The sequence below is a fragment of the Microtus pennsylvanicus genome, chromosome 9 (genome assembly GCF_037038515.1).
Source record: "Microtus pennsylvanicus isolate mMicPen1 chromosome 9, mMicPen1.hap1, whole genome shotgun sequence".
Taxonomy (NCBI): domain Eukaryota; kingdom Metazoa; phylum Chordata; class Mammalia; order Rodentia; family Cricetidae; genus Microtus; species Microtus pennsylvanicus.
In genome coordinates this window covers 109,742,602-109,759,086 of record NC_134587.1, presented here as the reverse complement: position 1 = coordinate 109,759,086, position 16,485 = coordinate 109,742,602, and positions in this window count along the sequence as shown.

The following is a 16,485-nucleotide window of genomic DNA, read 5'->3' as shown; positions in this document are numbered from 1 at the left end:
TCAGGCAGCGAGGGTGCGCGTGCGCGCGCCGGGGCGCTGACCCCGGGCGGAAGGAGCTGCCTCGGCGCACTCGGAGCAGCCGCTCGGTCTCGCCGCTCCTTCTCACACTGAAATTGCCCGCTTCACAGCCCGGCTTCCCCGGTTGCTAGGCAGATTTCGCCTCTCACACTTCCGGGTTGAAGCACGTCTCTCCGAGTGGCGGCGCCGCAGGCCAATGAAGTCTGGCCGGGGCGCTCTGGATCCGCACCCCGCAGGGGGTGTGGCCAGCTTCAGAATAGGCAGTTTCCAGCAGCCAATGAGCGCGCTGGCCGGCTGGCCCTCCGGATCGCGCCGGCGGCTAAGGCGGGCCTTGGGGGCGGGGCAGGATGACTGACAGACCAGCATCCAATGGGCGAATGGAGCGGATTTCAGGGCCAGTCAGGTCGCCATGAGGGTGGGCTTTAGGCTTGGGGCGGGAATACCGTGAGGGGTGCGGTCTTGGAGGACACGTCAATCCGTGGCCGACTTGCTCCGACTCTGGAGGGCCGTTCGCCGGCGACCGGCCACTGACTAAGCGGAGGGTACCCCTCCCCCGCCGCAGTGCGAGCAGGGGCGCCCCACCCACAATGCACCGGAGGCTGTCGGGCCTGGACAGGCGCCTCTGAGTAGTACCCGGGTGGCTGCAGGCTCGGCTTGGTTCCTGTGGGCGTCGCGGACGCCGCCACCTTCTGAAGAGTGTCTCGGGACGCGCCCCCCCCCCGCCCATTCGGAAGAGAATCTTCAGGTTCCTGTCGCTGGTCCCGTTCTGAGGACGCCGTCGGCGAGCTCGGCTTTCTTCACCTGCATTCCTGAGAATTGCTTGGATGAGGATACTTCGGGGGATTCCGCATTACTGAATCTCCTGTACGCTACTGGGATGCACGCACTGTCTGAATGGAAGCCCCACCCCATCCCTGTAGATCACAAGAGGAGAGATGTGGGGCTGGAGCAGCCCTAGGTTGCCCCTCACCCCTTTACTCAAGTTGTAGCCTTTTAACTCGTTTTTCCCGCTTGAGACAGGGCTTCACTATGTAGCCCCAGATGGCTTGGAACTCATAACTCACAGAGATCTGCCTGCCTCTCTCTGACTTCTGAGTTCTTTCGGTTTTATTTTGTTAGGGAAGGTGCTTTTTAAGTGTTTTTTTCTATTTATTGGATGTCAGTGTGTATACCACGACAAGCATGTTGAAGTCAGAGGTCAACTTGAAGGAGATGGGTCTCTCTTTCCACTGTGTGGGTCCCAGAGATAGAACTCCAGGGCCTCAGGCTTGGTGGCAAGAACCTTTACCTTGAACCTTGAACCATCTAGCCCACCCTGTTTGATTTCAAAAGACGGTCTTACTGTGTACCCCTATAGCTGCCCTGGAAATCTATGTAGCGCAGGCAGACCTCCTTCCTCTGCCTCGCAAGCGCTAATTCAAGGCATGTGCTACTAAGCCTGCAGGACGTGTTTTGATATGGTCTTCTGTATCCCAGGCTAGCCTTAGACTTGTTACTGTGTAGCTCAGGATGACATTTGAATTCCACTATGTCCTGCTTTTGGTCTCTCCATCTCCACAATTTCTCTGCTAGATAAAATCTTACTGTTTCCCAACCATTTCCAGATAAAACTAACTTGCAACCCCATATTCAGCTAATGATTGGACTTGAGAGTAGCAAAAAGGCTTCAACTGTCTTCACCATTTTTTAAAGTATTTATTTTATGTGAATGGAGTCTTTGCATGTCTGCACTAAGTACAGTGCCCTGGAAGCCAGAAGAGGGCGTCAGATCCCCTGGGACTGGAGTCAAGACAGTTATGAGAAGCCATGTGGGTTCTTGGACTAGAACCTAGGCTGGAAGAGCAGCCAGGTGCTCTTAACTTCTGAGTTACTATTACAGCCTACCATTTCCTTTTTAGACAGACTCTCATGGAACCCAGATTCGCCTTAAACAGTATAGCCGGAAGGGGGTGGCACACACCTTTAATCCCAGCACTGGGAAGACAGAGACAGGCAGATCTCTGTGAGAAGAAAAAATGGGGGGGGGGGCAGTATAACCAAGAAAGATCTTGAACTCCTGATCCTTGGCTTTTGTCTCCCTGTCTCCTAAGCATGACAAGCATGTGCCACCACACACAGTTTATTCAAGGCTCTGCTAGTCAAGTACCTTACTAATGCAGTCTCAGCCCCAGACCCCTTCTATTGTTTTCTTTTTTTTTATTAATTTTATTTAATTATTATGTATACAATATTCTGTCTGTGTGTATGTCTGCAGGCCAGAAGAGGGCACCAGACCTCATTCCAGATGGTTGTGAGCCACCATGTGGTTGCCGGGAATTGAACTCAGGACCTTTGGAAGAGCAGGCAATGCTCTTAACCACTGAGCCATCTCTCCAGCCCCTTCTATTGTTTTCTTTGGCAGTGTCTTTTGTTGCCCAGTCCAGCAGCATTAAACTCCTGATCTTTCTATCCCCATCTCTCCTGTGCCAAAATGACAGTAATGAACTACCATGCCTGATCCCCAATTTATTCCAAAGGCCTTGCCTGGTTTATAGCTTTGCCTAAACAGGTAACCAGATAACCTGTCGAGTCAAAGTAATGAGAAAGACTCTGAAGATGCCAGTGGTGTGGTAGGATTGCCACTACAGGTGTAGAGATTACCAAAGAGGACATGTTACTGGGCGGACTTTAAGAGCCAAGAAGAATGTAGTAAAGGGAAACAGGCAGAATGTCACACTGAAGAGTTACAAAGAAATTGCTGTACTAATGAGAACTAGAACAAAATTTAAGAACTCAAGAATTAAAAAACTGGACAGTGGTGGCACACCCCTTTAATCCCAGCACTCAGGAGGCAGAGGCAGGTGGATCTGTGAGTTTGAGGCCAGCCTGGACTACAGAGCAAGTTCCAGGACAGCCAGAGCTACACGGAGTAACCCTGTCTCAGAAGCCCTGTGCTTGTGTGAAAAGACCTAGACTTGCTCTTATAAGTAAGCTGAAATTTTGGGAAGAAAAGTAAATTCAGAGAGTAACAGGAATGAAGGAACCATAACTCTTTGAGTAAATTCAATCTCAATTTGGCCCCAACTGACAAGACTGATAGAAAATCACTGGCGCCGGGCAGTGGTGGCACACTCCTATAATCCCAGCACTTGGGAGGCAGAGACAGGCGGATCTCTGTGAGTTCGAGGCCAGCCTGGTCTACCAAGGGAGTTCCAGGACAGGCTCCAAAGCTACAGAGAAACCCTGTCTCGAAAAACCAAAAAAAAAAAAAAGAAAAAGAAAAAGAAAGTCGCTGGCTAAGGAAGGAAGCCATGATAAACACAAAGATCAGTTCTCTATAGTCTCTGTTGGCACCTCTGCTCCAGCAGCTACTACATTCTGCAAATGTTTGAGGCAGGCAGAGTAAACAATAAATACTTTAACCTGGTGGCTAGCAGAGCTGGGGACAAACCCATGCATGCCACTTCCTAAAAAGGCCAGTTATCACCCTCATTATATAAGAATTCAGAACCCTGAGTCAGGCCTAGTGGTGCACATCCTAGCACTAGGGAGGCTGAGGCAGAAGCATCTCAAGTTCTAGGCAATTCTGGGTTGCAGAGCAAGAACCTGCTTCAAACAAAGAAAACCAGAAACCTTCTCAAATGTTCAAAATGTGAGCCAAGCCGGGCGGTGGTGGCGCACGCCTTTAATCCCAGCACTCGGGAGGCAGAGGCAGGCGGATCTCTGTGAGTTCGAGACCAGCCTGGTCTACAAGAGCTAGTTCCAGGACAGGCTCCAAAACCACAGAGAAACCCTGTCTCGAAAAACCAAAAAAAAAAAAAAAAAAAAGAAAATGTGAGCCAAAGTACCTTGTACTGTGCCTGGCACTCAGTAGGACACAAAGGCTACTCAAATTCCTGTCACTAATTGGGAAGCTTTGCAAGGACAAGAATCAGCTTCGCAAGGGGCTGGAGAGATGGCTCAGAGGTTAAGAGCACTGGCTGCTCTTTCAGAGGTCCTGAGTTCAATTCCCAGCAACCACATGGTGGCTCACAACCATTTGTACTGAGATCTGGCGTCCTCATCTGGCGTGCGGGCATACATGGAGGCAGAATATTGTATACATAATAAATAAATCTTTAAAAAAAAGAATCAGGGGCTGGAGAGATGGCTCAGTGGTTAAGAGCATTGCCTGCTCTTCCAAAGGTCCTGAGTTCAATTCCCGGCAACCACATGGTGGCTCACAACCATCTGAAACGAAGTCTGTTGCCCTCTTCTGGCCTGCAAATACACACAGACAGAATATTGTATACATAATAAATAAATAAATATTTTTAAAAAAAAAGAAAAAAAAAGAATCAGCCTACTTAAGTGATCCTTTGGTACTTTGCACATAACTTTCTGAGGCAAGGTCTTGCTGTGTAACTAAGGCTAGCCTAGGTAGCCCAGGATGACCTAGCAAGTCCTCTTGCCTCAATTTCACAAGTGCTAAGTGTGCTAGGTATGCAGCAAAGCATACATACACATAAAAAATTTAAATCTCAAATCCAGCGCACACTCAAAGGTGAGAAAACACTAAGGTCTCACAGAAATCAAGCTTGTATTAAGAGTCGGGCAATGGTGGTGCATGCTTTAATCCCAGTACTTGGGAGACAGAGGCAGGCAGGCGGGTCTCTGTGAGTTCAAGGCCAGCATGGTCTACAGAGTGAGTTCCAGGACAGTACACAGAGAAATCGTGTTTTGAAAAACAACACAAAAGAAATTGATGCTAGGGAGATCCTCCGATGGTTTATATCAATTGTTATTCTTACAGAAGACCCAAGTTTGGTTCCCAGCATCCACCAAGCGATGAATGTGGTACACATAAAAACATTCAGGTAGAGCTGGGTGGTGGTGATGCATGCCTTTAATCTCAGCACTTGGGAGGCAGAGACAGGCAGATCTTTGTGAGTTCGAGGCCAGCCTGGTCTACAAGTGCTAGTTCCAGGACAGGCTCCAAAACTACAAGAATAAACCCTGTCTCAAAAAACAAAACAAACAAAAAAACATTCAGGTAAAACACATGAAATAAAAGTATGTGTTAAAAAATTACTAAGCGGTACTTTAGTTACTACTGTCCAGCCAGCTCACTGCACCCTCTTACAGTGTTCTCAGTAAACCACTGCTGCGGCCAGCGAGATGACTCAAGAGGTGAAGGTGCTGGCTACCACGCTTGACAACTTCTGTTTGATCCCCTGCCCTGAGATCCCTATAGTGGAAGAACAGAACCAACTCCCACAAGTTGTACACTAACCTCCACATATGTTCTGTGACACGTGTGCCCACACACAAAATAAATGTAAAAAACAAACTATTCCTTTACTAGTAAAATAAATAACCCAAAATGTCCTGAGCCCTAGACTGGAAATATAGCTCAGGTGGTAGAGTGCTTGCCTCGGGTGTACGATTCCCAATGCCACGTAAACTAGACATGCTGGTGCACACCTGGCATCCCAGAGAGTCTCTGGGTAGATGTCCTAATGAAATTCCTGAACCTTTGAGCCAAGGGCAGGTGGCAGCCTGCCCAGGGCACAAACTACCCAAAATACCTTGCCAAAACGAGCAGGCAAGACAGGCGTGGTGGTGCACAACTGTCATTCCCCAACACTAGGGAGGCGGAGACAGGATCTCAGTGAGTTCAAAACCACCATGGGCTACGTAGACAGACCTAGTTTTTGGTTTTGTTTTGTTTTAATAAAAACTAAAGCACAAGCCACGTGACTGTTACTGAAGTTTGAGTTTCCTTTCCCTGGTGGCAGCTGCGATTGCATCTCTTCACCAAGGCGTGGCCCTTCCTGGGTCTGGGAAACCAAGTTGGCGAACAGGCTGAGTGACATTCACACCCATATAGGGAAGTAGGAGCTGGCCCAAGCGTCCCCACAAGTGTTGGGAAGGCGGGGCCTCTGCCAACCGAAGACCTGCTACTGGTCTCCTCCTACGTCTTGCTTGGAGGAAGTGATTCCACAAGCAATGCCTAGCAACCAGCAAGTAACGCTGTGGACAAAAAGTAGCAAGAAGGTTCCAGATGCCAGGCACGAGGCCTGGGCCTGTCCCAGCACACAGGAGGCTGAGGCAGGAATGATCCTGACTCTCTTTTGAGTAACAACACAAAAGCCAGGTGTGGTGCCTCAAGCTTGTAATCCTAGCACTTCAGAAGTTAAAACAAGAGGATCGCTGTGAGTTTGATAGGCTGGCTTGCAAAGGAAGGGGGAGGAACAAAAAGGAGAAAAGGGAAGTGGGCTCTGGAGAGATGGCTTGGGGGCCAAAGAGCACTTGCTGCTCTTGGAGATGACCCAGACAACAATGTGGAGCACTTCACAGCCACCTCTATGTCCAGCTCCAAGGGATCCAATGCCCTCTTAGGCCTTTACGGATACCCAGAAGGCATACGTGTACACAAATGAACAAAGATACACACATTAATAAAAATTATATATACACACATGCATATGTGTGTATGTATAATTTTTTTGAGACAGGGTTTCTCTGAGTAGCCCTGACTGACATGTAACTTGCTCTGTAGACCAGGTTGCTCTCAAATGCTGGGATTAAAGGCATGCACCATCCCTGCCATCCCCACCTGCATTTTTTGTTTGTTTGTTTGTTTTTTTTTTTTTTTTGGTTTTTCGAGACAGGGTTTCTCTGTGGTTTTGGAGCCTGTCCTGGAACTAGCTCTTGTAGACCAGGCTGGTCTCGAACTCACAGAGATCCGCCTGCCTCTGCCTCCCGAGTGCTGGGATTAAAGGCGTGCGCCACCACCGCCCGGCTGTTTTTGTTTTTTGAGACAGGGCTTCTCTGTGTAGCTTTGGAACCTGTGTCCTGAAACTCGCTCTGTAGACCAGGCTGGCCTCAAAATCACAGAGATCCGCCTGCCTCTGCCTCCTGAGTGCTGGGATTAAAGGCGTGCGCCACCACTGCCCTGCCAATGTCTTGCCTTGTAATCCAAGACAGCCTCTACTTACAGCTATCTCCCTGCCAGTCTCTGCCTCCCAAATGTTAGGATTCTCCCTACCCCCTGAAACAGAGGAGGGCCACAGCTGGAGATTCTCCTGCCTCAGTCTCCTGGTGCTGGTGGAAAAGTTTCCTGTTTTGTGCATGAATCAAAGATGTCAGTGAAAAACAAAACAAGGGGTAGTGACACTTGCCTTTAATTCCACGCCCCTATCTCAAACAAGCAGCAAACAAACCCACAACATATCATTGTCCCAGCTTCTTGGGGGACTGGCACATAAGAAGGCTTGGGCCTGAGAGTTTAGGGATGGAGGTATGTCCAGTACTTGAGGTCCCCGCTGGCTATATTAAGACGAGGCCTTGAAGGATTTTATTTTATTTTTAATATTTATTTATTTTATTTTTAATATTTATTTATTTATTATGTATACAATATTCTGTCTGTGTGTATGTCTGCAGGCCAGAAGAGGGCACCAGACCTCATTACAGATGGTTGTGAGCCACCATGTGGTTGCTGGGAATTGAACTCAGGACCTTTGGAAGAGCAGGCAATGCTCTTAACCACCGAGCCATCTCTCCAGCCCCCCTTGAAGGATTTTAGAAAGATGAAATGGGTGGGCCACAAATCCCCTCCGAGGATCACATTGTCCCAGAGGTTAGGACTAACTCAGACCCCACCTACCCACATGTGTGACCTGATACACCACCACCACTGTCAGGGTATGGTTCCAGAATTGGGAACCAGAGCATAGAGGGGGTTCTGAATAGAGGTTGCAGACATTCTTTCAGCCCTATTCCAGTCCTCTGTCCTCTCAGGATGGACGTCCCTCTAGATGCCAATAATATACAAGGTGACAGGGGAGCCTTCCCCCTACACAAACACCAGGAGCAACAGGACTGGTAGCCTACCCACTTGGAGTCCCCTCCAGAGCAGGAAAGTGTCATCCAGGCAGTCTGAAGGTTTGGGGCTTAGTTTCTTTTGTTTTATTATTATTACTATTTTAAATTTATTTATATTCTGTGTATGAGTGCTCTGCATGTACACCTGCATGCCAGAAGAGGGCGCCAGATCTCATTACAGATAGTGGTGAGCCACACTGTTTGTTAGGAATCAGCTCAGGACCTCTCCAAGAACAGCCAGTGCTCTTAATCTCTCTGTGCCTTCTCTCTAGCCGAAAGTGACAAATCTTTACAGCATACAAGTGGCAGCAGGATGGAGAGATGCGTAAGCAGTTAAGACTAACTGCTGCTTTTCCAGAGGACCTGGGCTTGTTTCTCAGCACCCACATGGTAGCTGACCATGGTCATGTTCTCTTCTGGCCGGTGTTGGTACCAGGCACATGGTGCACAGACATACATAGAGACATGCACTGATACACATAAAATAAGGCAAAAGCAAAAGTTAAAAAATTAAGATTTAATTTTTATTTATGTATATATGTGTATTCTGTGCACATGCCAAGGAGGCCAGAAAAAGGTATCATTTTTTTTGTAGACCAGGCTAACCTCAAACTCACTGAGTTTCATCTGTCTCTGCCTTCCAAATGCTGAGATTAAAGGCATGCAACACCACTGCCCAGAAGAAGGTATTTTATCTAGAATTACAGGTGGTTGTGTGTCACCCATGTGGGTGCTGGGAACCAAACTCGAGTTTTCTTTCTCTCTTTCTTTCTCTCTTTCTTTCTTTCTTTCTTTCTTTCTTTCTTTCTTTCTTTCTTTCTTTCTGTCTTTCTGTCTTTCTGTCTTTCTGTCTTTCTGTCTTTCTGTCTTTCTGTCTTTCTTTTCTTTTTTTTAAATATTTATTTATTATGTATACAATATTCTGTCTACATGTATGCCTGCAGGCCAGAAGAGGGCACCAGACCTCTTTACAGATGGTTGTGAGCCACCATGTGGTTGCTGGGAATTGAACTCAGGACCTTTGGAAGAGCAGGCAATGCTCTTAACCGCTGAGCCATCTCTCCAGCCCTCTGTTTTTTTTCTTCCCTTCTTTCTATCTTTCCTTTTTTTTTTTGTTTTTTTGAGACATGGTTTCTCTGTAGCTTTGGAGCCTGTCCTAGAACGAGCTCTTGTAACCCAGGCTGGCCTCGAACTCATAGAGACCCGCCTGCCTCTGCCTCCCGAGAGGGAAGAGTGCTGGGATTAAAGGCATGTGTCACCACCACCCGGCTCAAACTCCAGTTTTCTACAACAGTGGAGCCATCTCTCTAGCTCCTTCCCATTCCAAAATTTGAGACTGGGACTCATAGAGCCAGGCTGACCTGAACTATTTGTGTAGCTGAGGATCCCAAGAACTCCTGATCCTCCTGCTTTCACTTCAGCAAGGCCAGGATGATTGGCTTAGCCAAGAGATGTCTCCTCTTCAACCCATTATTTGTTCCCTATTTGTCCCTGGCTGTCCCAAAATACCATTTTGGACTCTTATTGCAGATAGGCCCCATTGTTAGGAGCTCCATGTCCCTTCTGGGGTTGGTAGAGGCTCAGAGGATAGAGCATCTGCGAGCAAGCCTGAGGGATATAGGATTCCCTTCTGTATGCTATGAATATCATTAGTTAATAAAGAAGCTGCTTTGGGCATATCACAGCACAGAATAGGGCAAGGTGGAAAATTCCAGGCAGATAGAGGAAAGAGTAGGCAGAGTCAGGGAGAATCCATGTAGCTATGGCAGAGACAGACACTGAACGCCAGATGGAACTTTACCGGTAGGCCACAACCACGTGTTGATACACAGATTAATAGAAATGGGTTCGTTTAAGATGTAAGAGCTAGCTAGAAATACACTTGATCTATTGGCCAAACAGTGTTGCAATTAGTATAGTTTCTGTGTGTTTATTTCAGGTCTGAGCAGCCGGGAACCAAGGCCCACCTGACAAAGGTGGGAGGTGAGAGAACGGACTCTATGGAGTTGTCTTCTGACCACCACCACACACACTTCCTCAATAATAACATATATATCTCAAAGTCCCCTGTCTGAGGGAGTCCCCAGACATTTCCCCAGCACCTTGTCATAGACATGTTCTGCAGATGTCAGTCAGTCCTTCAGGTGGTGTCATGCTGACACCTGGGCGACCCCGAGCCTTTTCTTGGTTGATTTGACAAGTCACAGGGAACTGACAGGCTGGGAGGACACAGTTATCCCAAAGCTCTGTGGATGATGTCCGAGCCTGGGCATGTCCCACACTGCCATCCTTATCAGCTTGAGCTGAGTTCCCCTGGACTTTCAGGGATCTTGACTCAGACTGGAATTTGTGACTTTGACACTGAAAAGAATTCCAGTCAGGCAGTGGTAGCACACGCCTTTAATCCCAGCACTCAGGAGGCAGAGGCAGGTGGATCTCTGTGAGTTCAAGGCCGCCTGCCTGTTGTACAAAGTGAATTCCAGGACAGCTAGGATTGTTTTTTGGTTTTTGTTCTTTTATATTTGTTGAGCTCTACATTTTCCTCTGCTCGCTTCCTTGTCTCTCCCCTTCCATCTTCAATCCTCCTCCAAGGTCCCCATGCTCCCAATTTACTCAGGAGATCATCCACCATGATCAAGTCAGCTTCATCCCACAGATGCAAGGATGGTTCAACATATGAAAATCTGTCAACGTAATCCACCATATAAACAAGCTGAAAAATAAAAACCACATGATCATCTCATTAGATGATGAAAAAGCTTTTGACAAAATACAACATCCCTTCATGATAAAGGTCTTGGAGAGAACAGGGATACAAGGAACATACCTAAACATAATTAAGGCAATATATAGCAAGCCAAAAGTCAACATAAAACTAAATGGAGAGAAACTCCCAGCGATTCCACTGAAATCAGGAACAAGACAAGGTTGTCCACTTTCTCCATATCTATTCAATATAGTTCTTGAGGTCCTAGCTAGAGCAATAAGACAACAAAAGGAGATCAAGGGGATTCAAATTGGAAAAGAAGTCAAACTCTCACTGTTTGCTGATGATAAGATAGTTTACATAAGCGATCCCAAAAATTCTACCAAGAACTTCTACAACTCATAAACACTTTCAGCAATGTAGCAGGATACAAGATTAACTAAAAAAAAAAAATCAGTAGCCCTCCTGTACACAGATGATAAAAGGGCTGGGGAAGAAATCAGAGAAACATCACCCTTCACAATAGCCACAGAAAGCATAAAATATCTCGGAGTAACTATAACCAAACAAGTGGAAGATTTGTATGACAAGAACTTTAAATCTTTGAAGAAAGAAATTGAAGAAGATACTCTTGGGTAGGCAGAATTAATATAGTAAAAAATGGTAATCCTACCGAAAGCAATCTACAGATTCAACACAATGCCCATCAAAATCCCAGCAAAATTCTTCAAAGACCTCGAAAGAACGGTACTCAACTTCATATAGAAAAGCAAAAATCCAGGATAGCCAAACCAATCCTGGGTAATAAAAGAACTTCTGAAGGTATCACAATCCCTGACTTCAAACTCTACTACAGAGCTACAGACTGAAAACAGCCTGGTACTGGCATAAGAACAGACAGGAGGACCAATGGAACCTAATAGAAGACCCGGATATCAATCCACACATCTTTGACAGCTAGGATTGTTACACAAAAACCCTGTCTCAAAAAGTCCCTTCTCCCAAAAAAGAATTCCATGACTAGCTAGTTTATGAGTCAGATACTATGGGACAATAGTCTTGTACTCTGTAAAGATTTGTCAGTTGGTTTAATAAAATGCTGATTGGCCAGCAACCAGGCAGGAAGTATGGGGGCGGGCAACCAGAACAGGAGAATTCTGGGAATAGGAAAGGTTCAGTCTGCAGTCATCACCCAGATGCAGAGGAAGCAGATGAGAATGCCTCGCTGATAAAAGGTACCAAGCCCCATGACTGACACAGACAAGAATTATGGGTTAATGTAGGATGTAAGATTAATAAGAAGCCTGAGCTAATAGGCCAACCAGTTTATGATTAATGTAGACCTCTGTGCCTTTGGGACTAAATGGCTGCGGGACTGGGCAGGACAGAAACCTCTGTCAACAATCAGAGTTGGAAATTTTATTAAAGATGCGTATTTATAAAGAATTTTTTTGTTGATGTTTTTAGGGACAAGGTTTCTCTGTGTAGCTTTGAAGACTGTCCTGGAACCAGGCTGGCCTCGATCTCAGAAAGATTCACCTGCCTCTGCCTCCTGAGTGCATGCAGCACCACCGCCTAGTTTATAAAGATATGTATTAAGATGGTCACCATGGCATCCATCATTAATCTCAGGACTCAAGAGGCAAGAGACAGGAGGATATCTATGAATTTAAAGTTAGTCTGGTTAACAGAGCAAGTTTTAGGCCAGCAAGGGCTACATAGAACATGTGACAACAAATAAATAAAATAACAAAAATTAAAGATCTGTCTTTGAAATCTTTATTATTATTAATTAATCATGTTTGTGTGTACATCTCTGTGTAAGTATGTGCATGACTTCTGGGTCCAGAAGAAGGCAAAGGGTCACACAGAGCATTAGGTATATATACCATTTTGGCAACTTGTTTAGAAACCTTACCTCCCCCCCCCTTTCTCTTTTTTATAAGATGACATGTGCTGAGCTGAAAAGCCCACTCAACAGTTAGTAGCACACAGGGCTTTTTCAGAGCACTTGATTTTGGTTTCAACAGCCTAGAAAGTAAATTGATGTCCTCTTCTGACATTCTTGAGCACTGCACTCACACTGACACAAACACACTAACATACACATGAAGAAGAATACAAACAAACCTTTAATGAACGCTGTGTGTGATGGCACACACCTTCAACCACACTACTCAGAGGCCAGGGTTACATGGGGAGACTGTTTAAACAAAACCCTGTGCATTTCGTTATTTATTTATTTATGTGTGTGTGTGTGTGTGCTACAGCATGCACAGAGGTCAGGTGACAAGCTGCAGGAGCCAGTTCCCTTTCTCCACCATGTGGGCCCTGAAGGTTGAACCTGGGTGGGCTAGTTGACTGTCAGCAAAGCTTTTCAACAACTGGACCATCTTGTAGGTTCCTTCTAGCTCATCTGAAAGGAGACGTGAGGTGGCTCTAAAGAAATCTTGGATGAGGTTCTAATCTGATAAAGTGAAACCAGGGCCACCAGAGTTGAACAGGGGTCAGTACATTTGCATGTACTTTCCCTGTAAATGAGATCCTGGGGAAATTGCAGGTTATAGCTGGGAATGGAGAATGTAATTGGGCTGGAATTCTTGCACTCCTACTGGCAAGAGGCTTCACTCAGATTCTAGAATGACAAGCTCTCTTCCCTTCTCGTGTCCCCAAGATTTTCCCTTCCTTTTTCTTTTAAAAACAATTGTTGTTGGGTTGTGTGGTGTATGCCTCTAATCCCTGCACTCAGGAGGCAGAAGCAGGCAGATCTCTATGAGTTTGAAGTCAGCCTGGTCTACAAAGCAAGTTCCAGGGCAGCAGCTAGGGGATGCTACACAGAGAAACCCTGTATTAAAATGCAAAAAAAATTAAATGAAAATAAAAAATGTTATTTAGCTGTGTGTAATGGCACATGTCTTTAATCCCAGCAATCAGGAGGCAGAAGCAGGTGGATCTCAGTTCAAGGCCAGCCTGTGCTACACAGAGAAACCTGTCTTGAAAAATCAGTATGTATGTGTGAGTATACATATACGTAAAATTATTTTCTGTGTATGAGTGTTTTATGTGCACCATGTGTATACCCACAGAAACTAGATCATCAGATCCCAGATCTGTGCTACCATGTGGGTGCCAGAAATCAAACCCAGCTCTTTTGGAAGAATACCAATGTTCTTAAACTTAGAGCCATCTCTCCATTGCTTCGTCCTGCCTTTCTAGTCTCAGTCAGCCTTCAGTCTGCCTTTCAATCCAGTGTTCCTTCTTGGCAGAGACATGCTGAACTGTCTTTGATGCCTGGGTTGGTCCTGACCCCTGGTGGCCAATGAAGGAGCATATCCCCCTGCCTCCAGGGGCAAACATGCTTTACGAAGACAGGGAAAGATGCACTTCTGGATCACAGCAACACCTTGGAGCAGTTTGTGCTTACCTGGCAACGAGGGAAAACACCTGTCAGAGCTATATGGTGACTCTGAGGCATGCTCTGGAGATGAGTGAGGTACTGAACTGCCACCAGAGTGTCACCCGCCTTGGGGCAACATGCACAGCCACGCATCTGTTTTTTGTTTTCGAGACAGGGTCTCGACCTCTAGAGATCCGCCTGCCTCTGCCTCCCAAGTGCTGGGATTAAAGGCGTGCACCACCACCACTTGACTGTTGTTTTTTAAATATGTGTGCAATTGTGGGTCTGCATGCTATGACGTACACGTGAAGGTCAGAGGACAACTTCTGGGAGTCGATTCTCCCCTTCTATGTTCTGGGAACAAACTCAGTTGTCAGGCTTAAGTTCCTTTACCCCGAGTCATCTTGCCAACTTTTTGTTGTTGTCTTAAAGATTTATTTTTATATGCATTGGTGTATTGCCTGCACGTGTGTCTGTGTGAGGGTCTTCAGGTCCTCTGGAGCTGGACTTAGACAGTTGTGAGCTGCCATGTGGGTGCTGGGAATTGAACCCCAGTCTTTTGGAAGAATAGCCAGTGCTCTTAACCCCTGAGCCATCTCTCTAGGCCCCGTTGTTGTTTTTATTGAGCTATATTTTTCTCAGCTCTCTTTCCTTCCTCTCATACCTTCTCCCATGGTCCCATGCTCCCAATTTACTCAGATCTTGTCTTCCCCATACCTGACTTTTCACATGGGTTTTGGGAATGGAATAAATGACTTGACTGGGTATAGGGGCTTTTTATAGATGTATCTTTCTATAGATTTATCTTTTAATTAAGTGTATATTCTATAAGTGTTCGAGCACTGTAGTGGCAAGAAGAGGGTGTCAGACCCCCTGGGGCTGGAATTACAGATAGTTGTGAGTTGTTTGACATGCATGCTGCAAATTTAGGTACCCCTGAAGAGTAGTAATTCCTAACTGCTGAACCATTTCTCCAGCTCCTGTTTCTTCTTCTTCTTCTTTTTTTTTTTTTTGCTTTTTTTTGTTTTTCGAGACAGGGTTTCTCTGTGGTTTTGGAGCCTGTCCTGGAACTAGCTCTTGTAGACCAGGCTGGTCTCGAACTCACAGAGATCCGCCTGCCTCTGCCTCCCAAGTGCTGGGATTAAAGGCGTGCGCCACCACCGCCCGGCTCTTCTTTTTTTTTTTAAAGACAGTCTTGTGTAGCCAGACTGGCCTTAGGATGACTTGAACGTCTCTTGCTTCTACCTTGCAATCACTCCTCAACCTCTGAGGTAACTTCTCAAACAGCTTAGGGCAGGTTGGTGACAGACTCTATCCTCCCAGATGGGAACACCTGCTCTCACAGGGCAGCTTTTCCTCTGTGGATCAGCCACACACACTAGTGAAACATGGGATTCAACTAGCATGTCCTCCAGGCACTGGTTGGTGAGATAAGGCCCAGGACATTGACCTGTTCTGAGGTGATAACCTTCAAGTTGATGGAGAATGAGTAGAATCTACCTGAAATCCAGTTTAGGCTGAGTTGCAAAGGCAGAAACACACAGGTGTAGATAGACACACAGCTGGAATCCAAATCCTCTCAGGAAGAACAGCAGCTGGGAACATACCCAAAGGCAGTGGAGGCTCTGCTCTGGTTCTTTTAGCATTGGGGACTTGGGAGATCTTGACAGTGGCTTGAGGGAGCAGCTGCCGTGCAGTGCAGTGTGGAAGGTATGTTTGGCATACACAAGGCTTCAGTTCCACCCACAGCAAAGCACAAAAAACACAAAAAAAAAGTGACTGGAGAGATAGCAAGTAGGTGTCACCTACGGTGCCCGAAACATAGGTTTGAAGCATAAGAATGCCCTAGGCAGCTGGGCAGTGGTGGCACACGCCTTTAATCCCAGCACTTGGGAGGCAGAGGCAGGCGGATCTCTGTGATTTCGAGACCAGCCTGGCCTACAAGAGCTAGTTCCAGGACAGGCTCCAAAACCACAGAGAAACCCTGTCTCGAAAAACCAAAAAAAAAAAAAAAAAAAAAAGAATGCCCTAGGCCCAGTGGTGGAGATCCTCAAACCAAGCCACAAAAACAAAACAGTCTAAACCTGTGAGGGGTGGCTTACACCTTATTCTTGGCTGAGATTTGGGGAGGAATAGCTACAAATTCAAGGCTAGCCAGGGCTACACAGTAAAATTCTATCTCTGTCAAATTCAGTCAACCAAAAAACCTATCAACAAAACTTGTCTAATTTTATATGGATTTCAACTCAACAGTCAAGATTTAACAAACAAAAAACCAATCCCATGGCACAGCAAAAAGCCTTCCCACTCTGGAGCACAAGGGTTGGCCCAGGCCTTCTTTTATTGGTGTATTTGCAGTTGACTGTGGTGCCCTGACTGGCATGGAACTTGGAATAGTTCTCCCACTTCAGCTTCCTAAATGCTGGAAACTCAGGGACCAGTGGGACACCTGGGTATAGGAGCAAACCTGTCTAGGGGCTTGTCTGCTGGAGCTGCAGGGTGGAATGCACTTCAG